The following is a 12,845-nucleotide window of genomic DNA, read 5'->3' on the forward strand; positions in this document are numbered from 1 at the left end:
AGCTAACGCAGTGGTCGCAGCAGTAGCTCTGGTGAAGTGAATTCTCAATCCCTCAGGAGGCTGTTCCTTGGCCATTGCATAGCAGATCTTAAGGCAAGGGAGTTTACATCGAGAGATGGTTCTCTTTCAATTGCCTTCCTTTTCTTTGCCCCCGCAAATCCAAAAAAGAGTTGATCATCCACCCTGAATCATTAGTATGATCAACATAGAACGATAACGCTCTTTACAGCTCCAGAAGGGAGATTCTCTTCTCTTCCTTAGAAGAATGAGGCACAGGGAAAAAGGTAGGTAGGGAGATGCTTTGCCCAATGACAAAGAGTGTGACCACCCTTGGCAAAATGGAAGTCTGGGTTCCAAGAACCAGTTTGTCTGGGAAAAAGGAAGTGTACAGGAGGTTAATAGAAAGCACCTGTAATTCGCTAAGCCTCCTGGAAAATGCTATCACCACAAAGAAGACAGTTTTGAGCCGTAGAGGGCAGCTGTGCATCAGCTCAAAAGTTGAACACATGAGAAAGATGAGTTTTAGATATAGGTCCATTGAGGCATAATGAACGGTATAGGAAGAAATATATGCTGTAAAACTTTAGGAAATCTAGTTACTTAAACAGGGAAGTTTGATTTGGCAATCATAAGAAAGCGGAAATGATGGACAGATCCTTTTCCTGTGCCAAAGCAAAGCTTTTCTGGGCTAGAGAAAGAACAAAAAAAGATAACTCACAACAAGGGTGCGGACAGAGGATCGACTGATGTGGATGTACACCAAGCCACAAACTTGGCCCATCAACAAGGCATAGATGGTTTTAGTAGAACACCTGGCTGCCAGAATGACATCACTTTGGGAGGGAGATCAAACACCATCAGCTGTTGGGCTCAATCTCCGCGCCTAAAGGTGGAGAGTGGACAGGGTTGGGTGAAATACCATGCCCTGTTGCTGCAACAGAAAATCCTCCCGAATGAGCAAATCGACTGGAAGACAGATACTCATACTCAGAATTTTGGGATACTATACTCTCTTTGCCCAGTCCAGAGCCACTAAAATGACTAGGGCCCAGTCATTCTTGATCTTCTTGAGAACTCTGGACAGGAGGGGTATCAGTGGAAAATCATGTAGGAGTCCTAAACTCCACTCAAGACAAAATGTGCCTCTGAGCGAGAGCTGCTTGGAAACTCCAGCGTGCAAAAGTGCTGACATTGTGCATTCTCGATGGTGGCGAACAGATATAATTAAGGCTCTCCCCAATCTTGAAAGAGCCCTTGCACCACCTCCGGATGAAGACGTAATTCATGATCCACTAGGCATGAACAGCTGAGTTTGTCTGCTCTAGCGTTCAGAGAGTCTACCAGGTGTTGAACCACCAGGGAAATGCTCTGATGTTCCAGCCATTTCCAGAGGCGCAGGGCCTCCTTACAAAGGGTCCACGAAACCCAGCCCACCTTGCTTGCTAGAATACCACAAGGTGGTGGTGTTGTCCATGAACACTTGCACCAGCCTTGATCGAAGGAAGAAAGGCTTTCAATGCCAACTGGATTCCCTGTAGCTACAGCAGGCTGATTTGAAACCCGGACTCCTCCAGAGACCAGAGTTCTCTGATCTTCACCTCTCCCAGATAGCCGCCCCAGCCCAAGACTGATGCATCTGTCACAACTGTGAGCTCTGGGTAGAGAAGAGAGAGAGATCTGCCACTGCCCCACTTGCGGTCCATGAGCCACCGCTGCACGTCTATTGCAGTTCAGCCCGATATCTGAACCAGGTCAGAGAGATTTCCCTGATACTGTGTCCACTGGGTCTTCAAGTCCCACTGCAGAGACAGCAGATGTCAAAGGGCATGTTTTACCAACCGGATGCAGGAGGCGATGAGACCCAGCAGCCTCAGAGCCAGCCTCACTGAAATCCAGGATAGAGGCTGAAACATCAGTATCATAGCTGAAATATCCTGGACTCAGTGCTCCAGAGGATAAGCCAGATACTGCACTGTGTCCAGAACAGCTCCAATGAAAGGGAGCATCTGAGAGGGAGTCAGTTGTGGCTTCGGCACATTGGTAGTAAACCCCAGCAAGTGCAGAGAGTTGGTAATCATTCTAGGTTCAGCGCCACAGATGGGCATCAGTGGGACCAGGCATGGCACCACTGGAATGGTCCCTGGAGGAATTGATGTTGTCACCAACAGGACTGATCCGGATCCCCCAATTGATCCTATAAGGCCATCTGGTGCCGAGGATGAACCCACATGTGGAGCTCTAGTCAAAGACTGTCCTAAACCCTTGGGACCCACAGCTGTTCCAAATGAGTCTCATGGCCTCATAAAACTTTCGGAGCTCGACAGGGTTCACTTCAGCTCTAGGGACTTTGGGGATGTGCTGGGCAGACCCAATATCCGATGCCGGCTGCACAGGGACCAGGGAGAGATCTGGACTTGTGCTGTCATTCCCTCACATTGTTGGAAGAATAAGAGTGTTGTAGAGAAGACGAAGAGTACTTCAAATTCCTGGACCTCTTCTTTTGGGACTTACCAGAAGAAGTCCTGGAGTGGGTCAAGGACTGACGCGAATGACTCTCTAAGTGGTCCTAAGACCTTCCACAGGAATGGGAACTGGAGCGGCTTGGAGTTGCATGAGAAGCGGCCAAGAGGTCATGGCCCACTCGCAGATGACCTTGTGGTTCCTGGTCTTGCACTCTGCACATGACATGGAGTCGTTGTCCATCTCCAGGCACCACAGACATACCAAGTGGGGGTTCGTCATCAACATCTGTCGATGACAGGTGCAACAAGGTTTGAGCCTGGTGGGTTTGTTCAGGGACATATCTGAAAAAAGTAGGAAAAAAGAAGGCACACAAGACTTTGACAAAAGGTCGTGAGAAGTCATTAAAAAAATAAATAAGGGAAACCTAATCCATATCCGCGCTGATGGTGTGGAAACGAAGGAACTGAGGTCAATGTGCTGGAGCGATGCCTACATAGGCATCGTGCACGTCATTTCCGGCGCGGATGATGCCAACATCACCACGTGGAGTGGTATAACACCAACTACTGGTGCACAAGGGGATTACTCAAAAATGGCAAGATCCGGTCTGATGCCTGCGATTATTCTCAGATAAGGAATCTGCTGCTAGAAATCTCTATCAGATCAACATCTTTAACAATTCAATAAACATTAAAACAAATTAGAACAATGGAATATTGGCAACTCTATTGAAGACAAAGGAGTGGCTCAGGGCTAATAATGGGCGGTATAAGCCTTTTTCTCCAACATTCCAATTTTTGTCTTTCTGTTTCTCCCTTTTTAATTTATAACATTCTACGCTCAGTGGGTAGAATGTTCTAATAGCCATATAGCGCTTCTGCCTTGGGCTGTAGTGGTTGCTGAAGGACCTCTCCCTCGTAATGGGCCCTCGCCTGCTGCTTGTGCCTATAACTCAGGTTCAGGCTGTTCAACAACCATATAGCCTTCTCCAGTGGGCTCTAAGGCTATATCAATATAGCCTTAGAGGCCGCCATAGTGGGCTCTACCAGCCATTAAAGGCCTGCTCTAGTGTCGGCTCGGGCCTTTAACAAGGGAGCAGGTCTTTAATGGCTGGTAGAGCCTGCTACGGAGGGCTCTAAGTCTATTAGAACATTCCTCCCTTAGAGGGCAGAATGTTCTAATTTGTAAAACAAAGGCCTCACAGAGCCCGAGGGGGTTGAAATCCCCTTAAACTCTGTGAGGCCTTTGTTTACAGCAACAGCATTGAACAAACTTTGGAACGTTGCTGATTAGGGCTTCTACCAGACATTAGGAGTACGGAGCACTCCATTGTCTTCAATGGAGTTCCTAACATTCCGATGTTCTAATACCAGTGCAACCAGGCTATTGTTACAGCTGTGGATGAACTGCAGTAGTCCACGTTGTCACATGTAGCGTCTGTGCTGGCACTTCTCAGCGATATCAGGGACAGTGGCTGGTGCAAGCTATAGTAGCCTTCTGAGAAGTATCTTGGGCCCTGGTACTTGTTTTTTTCCACATTAAACACTGCCACTGCTGTAGAACCCTGGGCAGCAGTTTAGAATTGCTTTGCCCTCGAACCATTCCTTACAAGAGGTTGATCCTCAAATGTGAGGCTTGTCCTAACAAACAATGTTCTCGTGATTTTCTTAAGAGAGTGCTTCCTTTTAGCCTCTTATTACAGGGTGTCTCTCAGATCCCTTGCTCCCCATTAAAGCAGTAATGCAAATGCAGTGACAAAGGTCGTGCCGTTGAGGTGTTAAATTAACTTACTCCATCACTCCTCGACTGTGTGACCAACACTTCTCACAAGGAGGATAACAGACTCCAAAACAACTTAATAATACTTCCTCAGAATCGCTGCCTCGTCGCCAAGCTGTATAATCAGACAGTTGTGTGTCATACAATGCCCGTGTCATACAGTCCGTCCAGTGTGCACAGCACACACAGTAATGTTGGAGTTCAACATTTTTCCTGTCTCCAAGCAGTAACAGTGCTAGCTAGTATAGAATATAGATATGATCCCAAATTCTCCAACAAGACTATTCTCCAGTAATTTATTTTGCACTCCATTACATTTTGGTGACACTGGAAGTTAGTGACTTTCCCAGGATCGCACATTCATCTCGAGTTTGTCAATTCAGCCTAGAATTCCACTATCTATCTCACAATCAACTATTTTAAAGTAAGAGCCCGATGTTGGCGGCCGCGATTCTCCTTTTTAGTTGTCGCCTGGCGCAGCGCCCATGCGGTGCCTTAGGTGAGGGCCTCTTGTAATCATTCCAGACATTCAGAAAGCTTTCAGAAAGCTTGTGGATCTGGTTGTGAAATCCTATTGGCCTTTGCATGTGGCTTTCAAAAAATGAAAGCACACAATTGGCCAAAGGCGTGTTTGTCCCACCTTTTGTCTAAATGTTCCCTCCCATAGCGTTTTGGTGTCGTGAGCAAGCAGTGGCGCGCATTGTGGCACCTGCATTCTTCCCTTGGATCATGTTACTAATTGAGACTTCAAAAGGACGGCAGCAGAACCGAGATAAGGCCTCAGCAGATGATGCTGGGCGATGCGCTCCTTTTCTGCAGCCATCCCCCCCCCCCGCTCTTGTATTGTTTTGTGCTTGGTAATTGTTGCTTTCCGCTTGTGTTTCCCGTGTTTTTAAATGTTGTGGTCAACCTATGGGAGTTCGTTTACTGCTGCTAATTAGCTTACTTCTATCAACACATCCACCCCGTCTGCCCTTCAGTGTGTCCGTCAAGCCTGCTAATTAGTGAAACTAGGGAGGAGCCTTTTCAAACGTGCACGTCATTGTCAACATTTTATTAAATAAAAAATATACTCCTGCATTGCACGTTTACTTTTCAGTAAGAAACTCATTTAGGGGTTGCGTGTTTCACGGATTCATTCAAGTTAATGACAGACAGACACCGTTTCCCAAGAGGACTTTGCACAACTTAACAATTAACAGTTGTGCATATGACAAACACGAGTTGATTGGGAGAGATTGATTTTAGTACAAGCAATTATTTCTGCAGCGCCTAGCAAATTTAGGGGCATATCAGCAACAACCGGCGATAATTATCGCTAAGTGCACTTAGCGCTAGGATAATTATCGCCGGCTAGCGTGGATTTTTATCGCTGAGATAGCGTGCTATTAGCAACGCTTATCTCAAAAGCGATAAAAATCCTAGCGCTAACTGCATAACGTGAGATTATCGCTGGAAACCCAGCGATAATCTCACGAAATGTGGCGTTAGTTTGTTGATAGGGCCCCACAAACTTAGCCATGATATCCACCTTCCATAGGATAGCATGGCTAAGTCAGTCCTGAAGCAGGCGTAAGGAAAGTAGCGATTACAGGGGTTATCGCTACTTTTCCTGCCGCTATGCTTGATAGCATGGGGCTTGATGATAGGAGAAATGTTGCTTAGCGACATTTCTCCTGTCATGTCAGGTCAGGAACGCCCACTTTGCATCTCATTAGAGATGCAAAGCTGGACGTTAAGAATAGGTGCGCTAATGCAAGGTTTCACGCATTAGCGTGACCTTGCTAATTAGGCGATAAAATTATCGCCGCTTTTCGGACAAAAACGGCCACAAAAGCGGCGATAATTTTCTATCGCCGCCTTGTAAATATGCCCCTAAATTTTCATATCTCTTTTTTTTCAACAAAGTTTACAAAAGGTACCGAACTGCATACGCAGCCCCTCAGTTTACTCTGAACCTTCCCCTCCTGTCAGAGCGGCGTTTTTCACTTTTGGCCCCGAGGATGACTTCTTCCGCAAACGCACAAGGGGAAGAGGACACACTGGAGTTGGCGTGCATCTGCAACCCCGCAGCTTTTGAGGTCAACCAGCATCGCGCATCGACAGTCGGCTGGCTCATAAATGCATTGTGTTTGGAGTTTTGACAGAGCTGATGTTCAGAGCTGGTCTGTGGACTAATTGAAGTCCTAGTACCTGTTTTCATACAAGTCCACTTACTATTTTTCCACCTAGTGTGCACATCAGGCCCGCTTTACCACAGTCATGGGCATTTGGCGGCCGACTCCATTGCTGCATTATAAATTAGGACAGCTAATTCATTTAGTTGGGAAATGGTTCAGATATATTGTGAGCAATCATAGGTTTTCTAGGCAGCTGCTAAGAGAAGCTCATTAAATGTTAAAGTACTTTTGACCGGTAATGAGGAGCAATATTTCTCCGAAGCAGTACATTATGTCTCCACTTGTAACTTGTCAGGCTCAGAGGGCTGACTGCAGAGCAGTGTGTCTTAGCCTATAGAACCCTGTGTGTGCCCTATGTAAACCGCGCCCGCGGTTCAATCCTGATGCTGTTAATCGGAAATCCAAAACAGCTATTTGATCAATGCAGACGAATAAAATACACTGACATGAGAGAGAGGAATTATAACACAACATCACTCCGGGAAAGTAGGCCTTTGCCCCACATGTGTCATGTCTTCAACCAGTGCAATGCATACAGGGCGGTTAAGGGGCGCCTTAGCTCCGCAGCTTTCAATTCAGAAAATGAGCCTTGTTTCCCAGGCTCAGGTGTGAGGTCATTAATCAGGTTGGGTAAATGCTGAAATGCACTTTAAGTTCTCGATGAGTTGACACGGCTAATTGATAGAAAAGTGCTGTACAACGTTGATTCTATGTAGTACAGCTCCACGTTTCATTTTTGAGTTTTAAAAACTTGAAGTTGAATTGCCGAAACTGACTGTTCACTGAGTCCACAATCAGTAACTGGGTTTTCATCTCCTACCGGTGGAGCAGGGTGTGACAATAAATAGTGTAGCATGTCCAAGGGTCCTCAACTAGGGCCAGCAGAAGCACACTTCCCTTGGTCGCATTTGGGTATGTTGCACCCTTGGCTGGCCATGCCTCTTCCCAGCAGATGAAGCTTTGAGTTTCAGCCAGGACATTATTGAGAACGCTGTGATTGGTTGAATGAATTTACCGCACACGTGACATACCCACGTTTTGCATGTCACATGTTCATTTTGTGTATCAGTGAGCATGCAGTCACTGCGAAAGCTCTGGATAAGCACTTATAAGGTCCCAAAGGTGAGACCTATTGGCTATGCCAATGCTTGTTTAACAAACCAAGCCCTCAGTTGCCCCTGGCCATTTGAAGGTAATTTGTATCTGCCAGAGATCTGTGTGCCACCTACAAATCACAAGGTGAAAAACAATGAGGGCTCACTCAGGATATCATCCTACCGAGGTTGATAAAACATCTGCCCCTTCCCTCGCCATGTAGATTCTGTTTTGAAAATTACGAGTATTGGTGAACTGTTAGTATTCCACTATTTCCACCCACCTCATCCTCCTGCATGAGGAGTAGGCATAATGTGGGATTTTCTTCTCAATCAGACACAATGGTCCCCCACATTTTTTAAAGCTTTTGAAGGGGCAAAAATACACTTTGTAGCTATATAATTTCTCTTTTTTTTTTAGAAATAATGGTTTCCTACACTAGGACTGAGTGTTTGTGCTCAGGCTTCATTTTGAAAGTTCTCCCACACTTTTCGAAGTTGTCACTCCATCGAGAGAGGAAGCGTGGGGGTACTTTCCTCTTTGCAAGTTTATGTTCAGCTTGGACGGAATGCGACAGGGTTGCTAGAGAAAAGTCTCTCTCTCTTTCTCCCCCTTCCTCCATCTCTCTCCATTCCTCTCTCTTGGTCTGTCTCTCCCTTCCTCCATCTCTCTCCATCCGTCCCTCGTTCTCTTTCTCTCCTTCCCCCCCTCGCTCTCTCTTTCTCTCCCTTCCTCCATCTCTCTCTGTCACTCTCTCTCTCCCTGATATATTGAGGGCATTCTTGACAATATTTTGTCAATATCTGGCTTCAAGGTGTAGCATACTTAGTAAATTTAGGTCATTCTTGACAACATTCGACTTATCATTTGCATACTGGTGTCTATTCTTGGCAAAGTGTGTCTGTTCTTGACATTATTTTGACTATCTATGTCATTGCAATGCCCCTGGCATGATGGTGCTGATCCTTAAAGTCACATGGCATGTTTGTCACAGTTCAGTTGATTTATTCAGAAAGAAGCATTTGCATTTCGTGGTGAATATCTGTATTTTCTGACTCTGGTAAGCTGATGTTTCAGACAAAACAACTCAATTTATTAACTATACATTAAAGCTATTCAAGGGCCTTTTTCGCCTGCTGCACAAACTGGCATAATGAAATGGATGTTTCTGACCGCCCTATAGTCACATCCAAATTGGGATGTCGAAACGGCCAACCTATTGTCGGGCGGTTCCAGACCAATACGGTGTCCGACATCGTAATCAGTCCCTAAGTCTTGACTTCAGGTGGGGTTACTAAGGAGGGATCATATAGAAACACAGGTGTCTCCAAACAACTTGGATCAATATGTATATTCTAACCCCTCTGCACTTGTTTCTAACTTTCATGATTGTGTTCGGTTGTTGTCTACCAGTGGGTTGAGGTTACAAAGCAGTTAATGCGTGTGGTGTGCTAATACTGTCCTATTTCTTTGAGAGGAAACATCAATATGTAGTTCCAGGAGCAGTGAACGACCAAATACAGGACATTGGGCCTGGGAACTCTAGCCACACTGAACGCCTCAAATTTTATTACATCCATGTTTGCTCTGAACGATAGTACCCCACATGGGAATATAAGCCCATTTATATGCATGGAATTGTTGCCAAGACATTTGAGGATCCAAGAATCGCCCTGAAGCAGGCCTCTGTATATACGGCTAATGACGAAACAAAAAATGACCACCAGGCAGACGTGTCGAGGATCCATGCAGTAATTTGCATTTACGATTGGTTGAGGTTAGATGGTCTATAATGCACATATTGATTTTAATTGTGGTCAACAAAAACAACAATAATAATTATAACAATAATAACAGCCTGGTTTTAGATAGCATGCACTTTGGCAGTTTTCTATTAATAACACATAGTGCCCTTCCTTACCCAGCCTAATGGAAGTCTCAGGACAGATGACCTAACATGATATTCCGCTTTTCCTGTTATTGACCGACTGTAGTAGCAGATGAGTATGATTACTATTGATATTGCCGCTGCCTCGGTTAATAACTGAGATAAGCAGTAATTGACTGCAATAGGAGGATGCCGGGTGAAACCAAAGGCCATAAATGTCCTCCACTGGATGGAACACCACACGTACACCGTACAAGTGAACCAAGATTGGAGTGACATGGATCAGGGCTCTTGAAGCTTGAATAGTATATGGAAATATTGGCTCGAAGAGAGGAATATAGATTTTTGACGCTTAACAAAATCAACTATACCAACAGAGCAGATATTTAGGGGACATTTAGAGGTATCTGAGGCAGAAGTGCCATCGATTATGTATTGATTTCAATTAAATTATAGGCCTTGACTATTGGAATGTGAATTTTACTTCGAACAGTGGTTGGCCATAACAGAACGCTTGTGTATTTGGAGGGCTGATGTTCATATAATCTTGTATATGGATGCTTCAAATGCCCCGGTCCAATTTTCTAAGGAAATGTTGATGCCCTGGGAGAGCGGCACTGAATACTGCTGATTGCCTTCTCAGTTGTGGCTGCTACAAGAATTCTTCTTCAGGTAATTACAGAACGCACATCACAGGATCGGGGTCTCTTGGACGCTTAATGCATTTTTACAACAAAATGGTCGCACACTGCTGACCTACCTGCGTGTTACCCCAAAGAACTGTGGTCCCTGTAGTTAGCGTCGGCGGATACACCTATGCTCGTGTCGTGAGTGCAAGTGTGAATAGCGTTAGCCATCCCTGGACACGTGTTTCGAGGTAGTTGCCTCTCGTCAGCAGGGAGTAGGAAAGAGTGTAGGGTTGCAATGTAAGCTGCTAAAATCATTATCAGGTCTAGTGCCTCTCGTAGCAACGCAGGTGCGTAACCTGAGTCCGTCGACTCCCCGGCTCAGAGAGCCACTAAATAGTTACAACAAAATGGTCGCACATTGCTGACCTACCTGCGTGTTACCCCAAAGAACTGTGGTCCCTGTAGTTAGCGTCGGCGGATACACCTATGCTCGTGTCGTGAGTGCAAGTGTGAATAGGTCAGCAGTGTGCGACCATTTTGTTGTAGCTTAATGCATTTTTGGCGACCACGTGAATGCCCTTCTTATCATGATGACTTGCAGTTCCACCAGAAAGCCCCTAAAAATCAGATACCTCTGGTATGACTCAGATTGCTACACTGTGGATGTGAGATTCACAAGAGCAGCCGGAAGACATCTGTGAGTTGATGCCTTGAAATTGACAGAGATGGGATCTATCAGGAAGGCATAGAAATAGCTGATTAGGAAACATGAAGCAAGCTCAGAGAACGTCATGAGCCAAGTTTAAGGCTGTTTGCCAGGATATCAAAGTCAGTAGCATTGGCTTACACATCTAAAAAGAAATGAGTTGAGGGTTTTCGTGGGTAGGAAGTAATGGCGCTCTGCAAATATGCGTATAGTGAGTCTAGGTGAGTAAGTGAGTATGGTGCTAAACAGGAAGGAGAGACCCTGAATAACCCCTCAATGTGTATAGGGAAAACCCTACAACAAAATAGTACAACATGGTCCTGCGCACACATACAAAATACAATACATAGATGTAATGTTCGAAACAAATGGTACGTTCAGATTGCTTCTGTGACACTGGAAATTCTTTATTCTTTGTGAGAAACGCAACCAGCCGACACGTGTTTCGTCGGGGAAAAATAATCCCACGACTCTTCAGGGCTGTATATGGTTACTTGAGCGAAGTGTATTCCCAAAACCGGTGATAATTCCAACCCCGCTGGGTACAAGGTGAAAATGGAAGGAATTAGGGGCAGCAATTGAATCTAAAATAAATATAGCTGATAGATAGTGCCGCAAGTAAGACGAGAAGTATTTAACAGGTAGTCCTGGAATTACGAGAAGGCGCAAATCCACCGAAATGCGGTGAAGGTTAATTTCAGAGTATAATTGGCAATTGGGTGGAACACTAGTATGTGTTCAACATATTTATTTCAAATTGAAGCAATAGCACGTCCTGGCGGCAGAGATTCAATCGCGTGTGTGGCTTACACATCTGTTGATCCCGGAGAACTGACTGCCAACATATACTCAAGGTGTGTTGCACCCCAGGTTTGCCAAGGGTCCTCAGGAGTGAAAATGGAAGGAGCTTGAAATGATATTTCACCTCCTCATGCCACAGATGTGTCCTGTGTACTTTAACTGATAACAACCGAGGGAACATGGAGACTTGGATGCTGCCCAGGATTACACAACTCAGAGGCAGGTGCCAGTATGCGCGCCAAATGGCAACGAGGACTGTGCGCACACTAAGCCACCAGACCTCAGGGGGCGCTGGTGAAATGATCCACCAGCCACAGAACCTCACCTCAGAAGCCTGATGCTAGTGGGATCAAATCTTGCAATAAATGTGTCAACACAACCCAAAGCATGAAGGCCCCGACTGTCGAAACTGTAGATTGAGGAAAGAAGTACCCCGCGGGCGGGTGAGCGGTCCCGCAGGCCTGGAGCGCACCCAAGGACGGAACCTCTGATGGCACCTTTGCTGTCACAGTGTCTTGGGAAATGGTGGAGCAGGTTTGCACTGGCCATTGTTTCTGAGGTACAGTGTTTCATAGAGTGTTACCATTTTGTTACCTCTGGCCATCATTTTTGTTAGTCCCTTCATGCAATGTAAATATATGTATGTGTGTGTGTACGGGTGTGTGTGTGTGTATGTGTGTGTATGAAGGATCATGTGTGTGCGTGTGTATGTATTTTTGCTGTTTCATAATGCATGCTTGAATGTTTTGTGTTGAAATATCAAGGTTGTGTTCCATTTATCATGTATCCCCACATGCCCCTGTTCCTATTTACCGCGTCACTATAATAGTTTTGTGGTGTCAGTCCTTGAATTTGTCATCAGTAAAATATGCAGGGACTGCTCTTAGCAGCACACTGAACCACATAATGCTTTCGGCATTGCAGACGGTATTATTTCAATCAATAATGTTTTGCACCCTAAAATTAAAATATAGTGACAAGTGTTATTGTTGTCAAATATTACTAACAGAAATCTGTTGAAGTTTTAAGGCCAATCACATTGACAAATGTAATTACCACTGATTCAGAAATGTTTATGTGATATGACTAGCACAGCCTTAACAATTGTAATGCCACTAACAAAAATATGATATATAGCCAATACTTCAGGCAAATCTATTTCTATTTATGAGATATGGCGGCCACCAATGGTACATTTAGGGCACCCTGGTACAATACTGTTCATGTGATACGAGCAATACACAGATAAATACAACTGCCTCCGACCCAAAATCTGCTTATCTGATTCAGCCAATATAACAAAC

This window comes from Triturus cristatus, chromosome 10, assembly GCF_964204655.1.
Source record: "Triturus cristatus chromosome 10, aTriCri1.1, whole genome shotgun sequence".
Taxonomy (NCBI): Eukaryota; Metazoa; Chordata; class Amphibia; order Caudata; family Salamandridae; genus Triturus; species Triturus cristatus.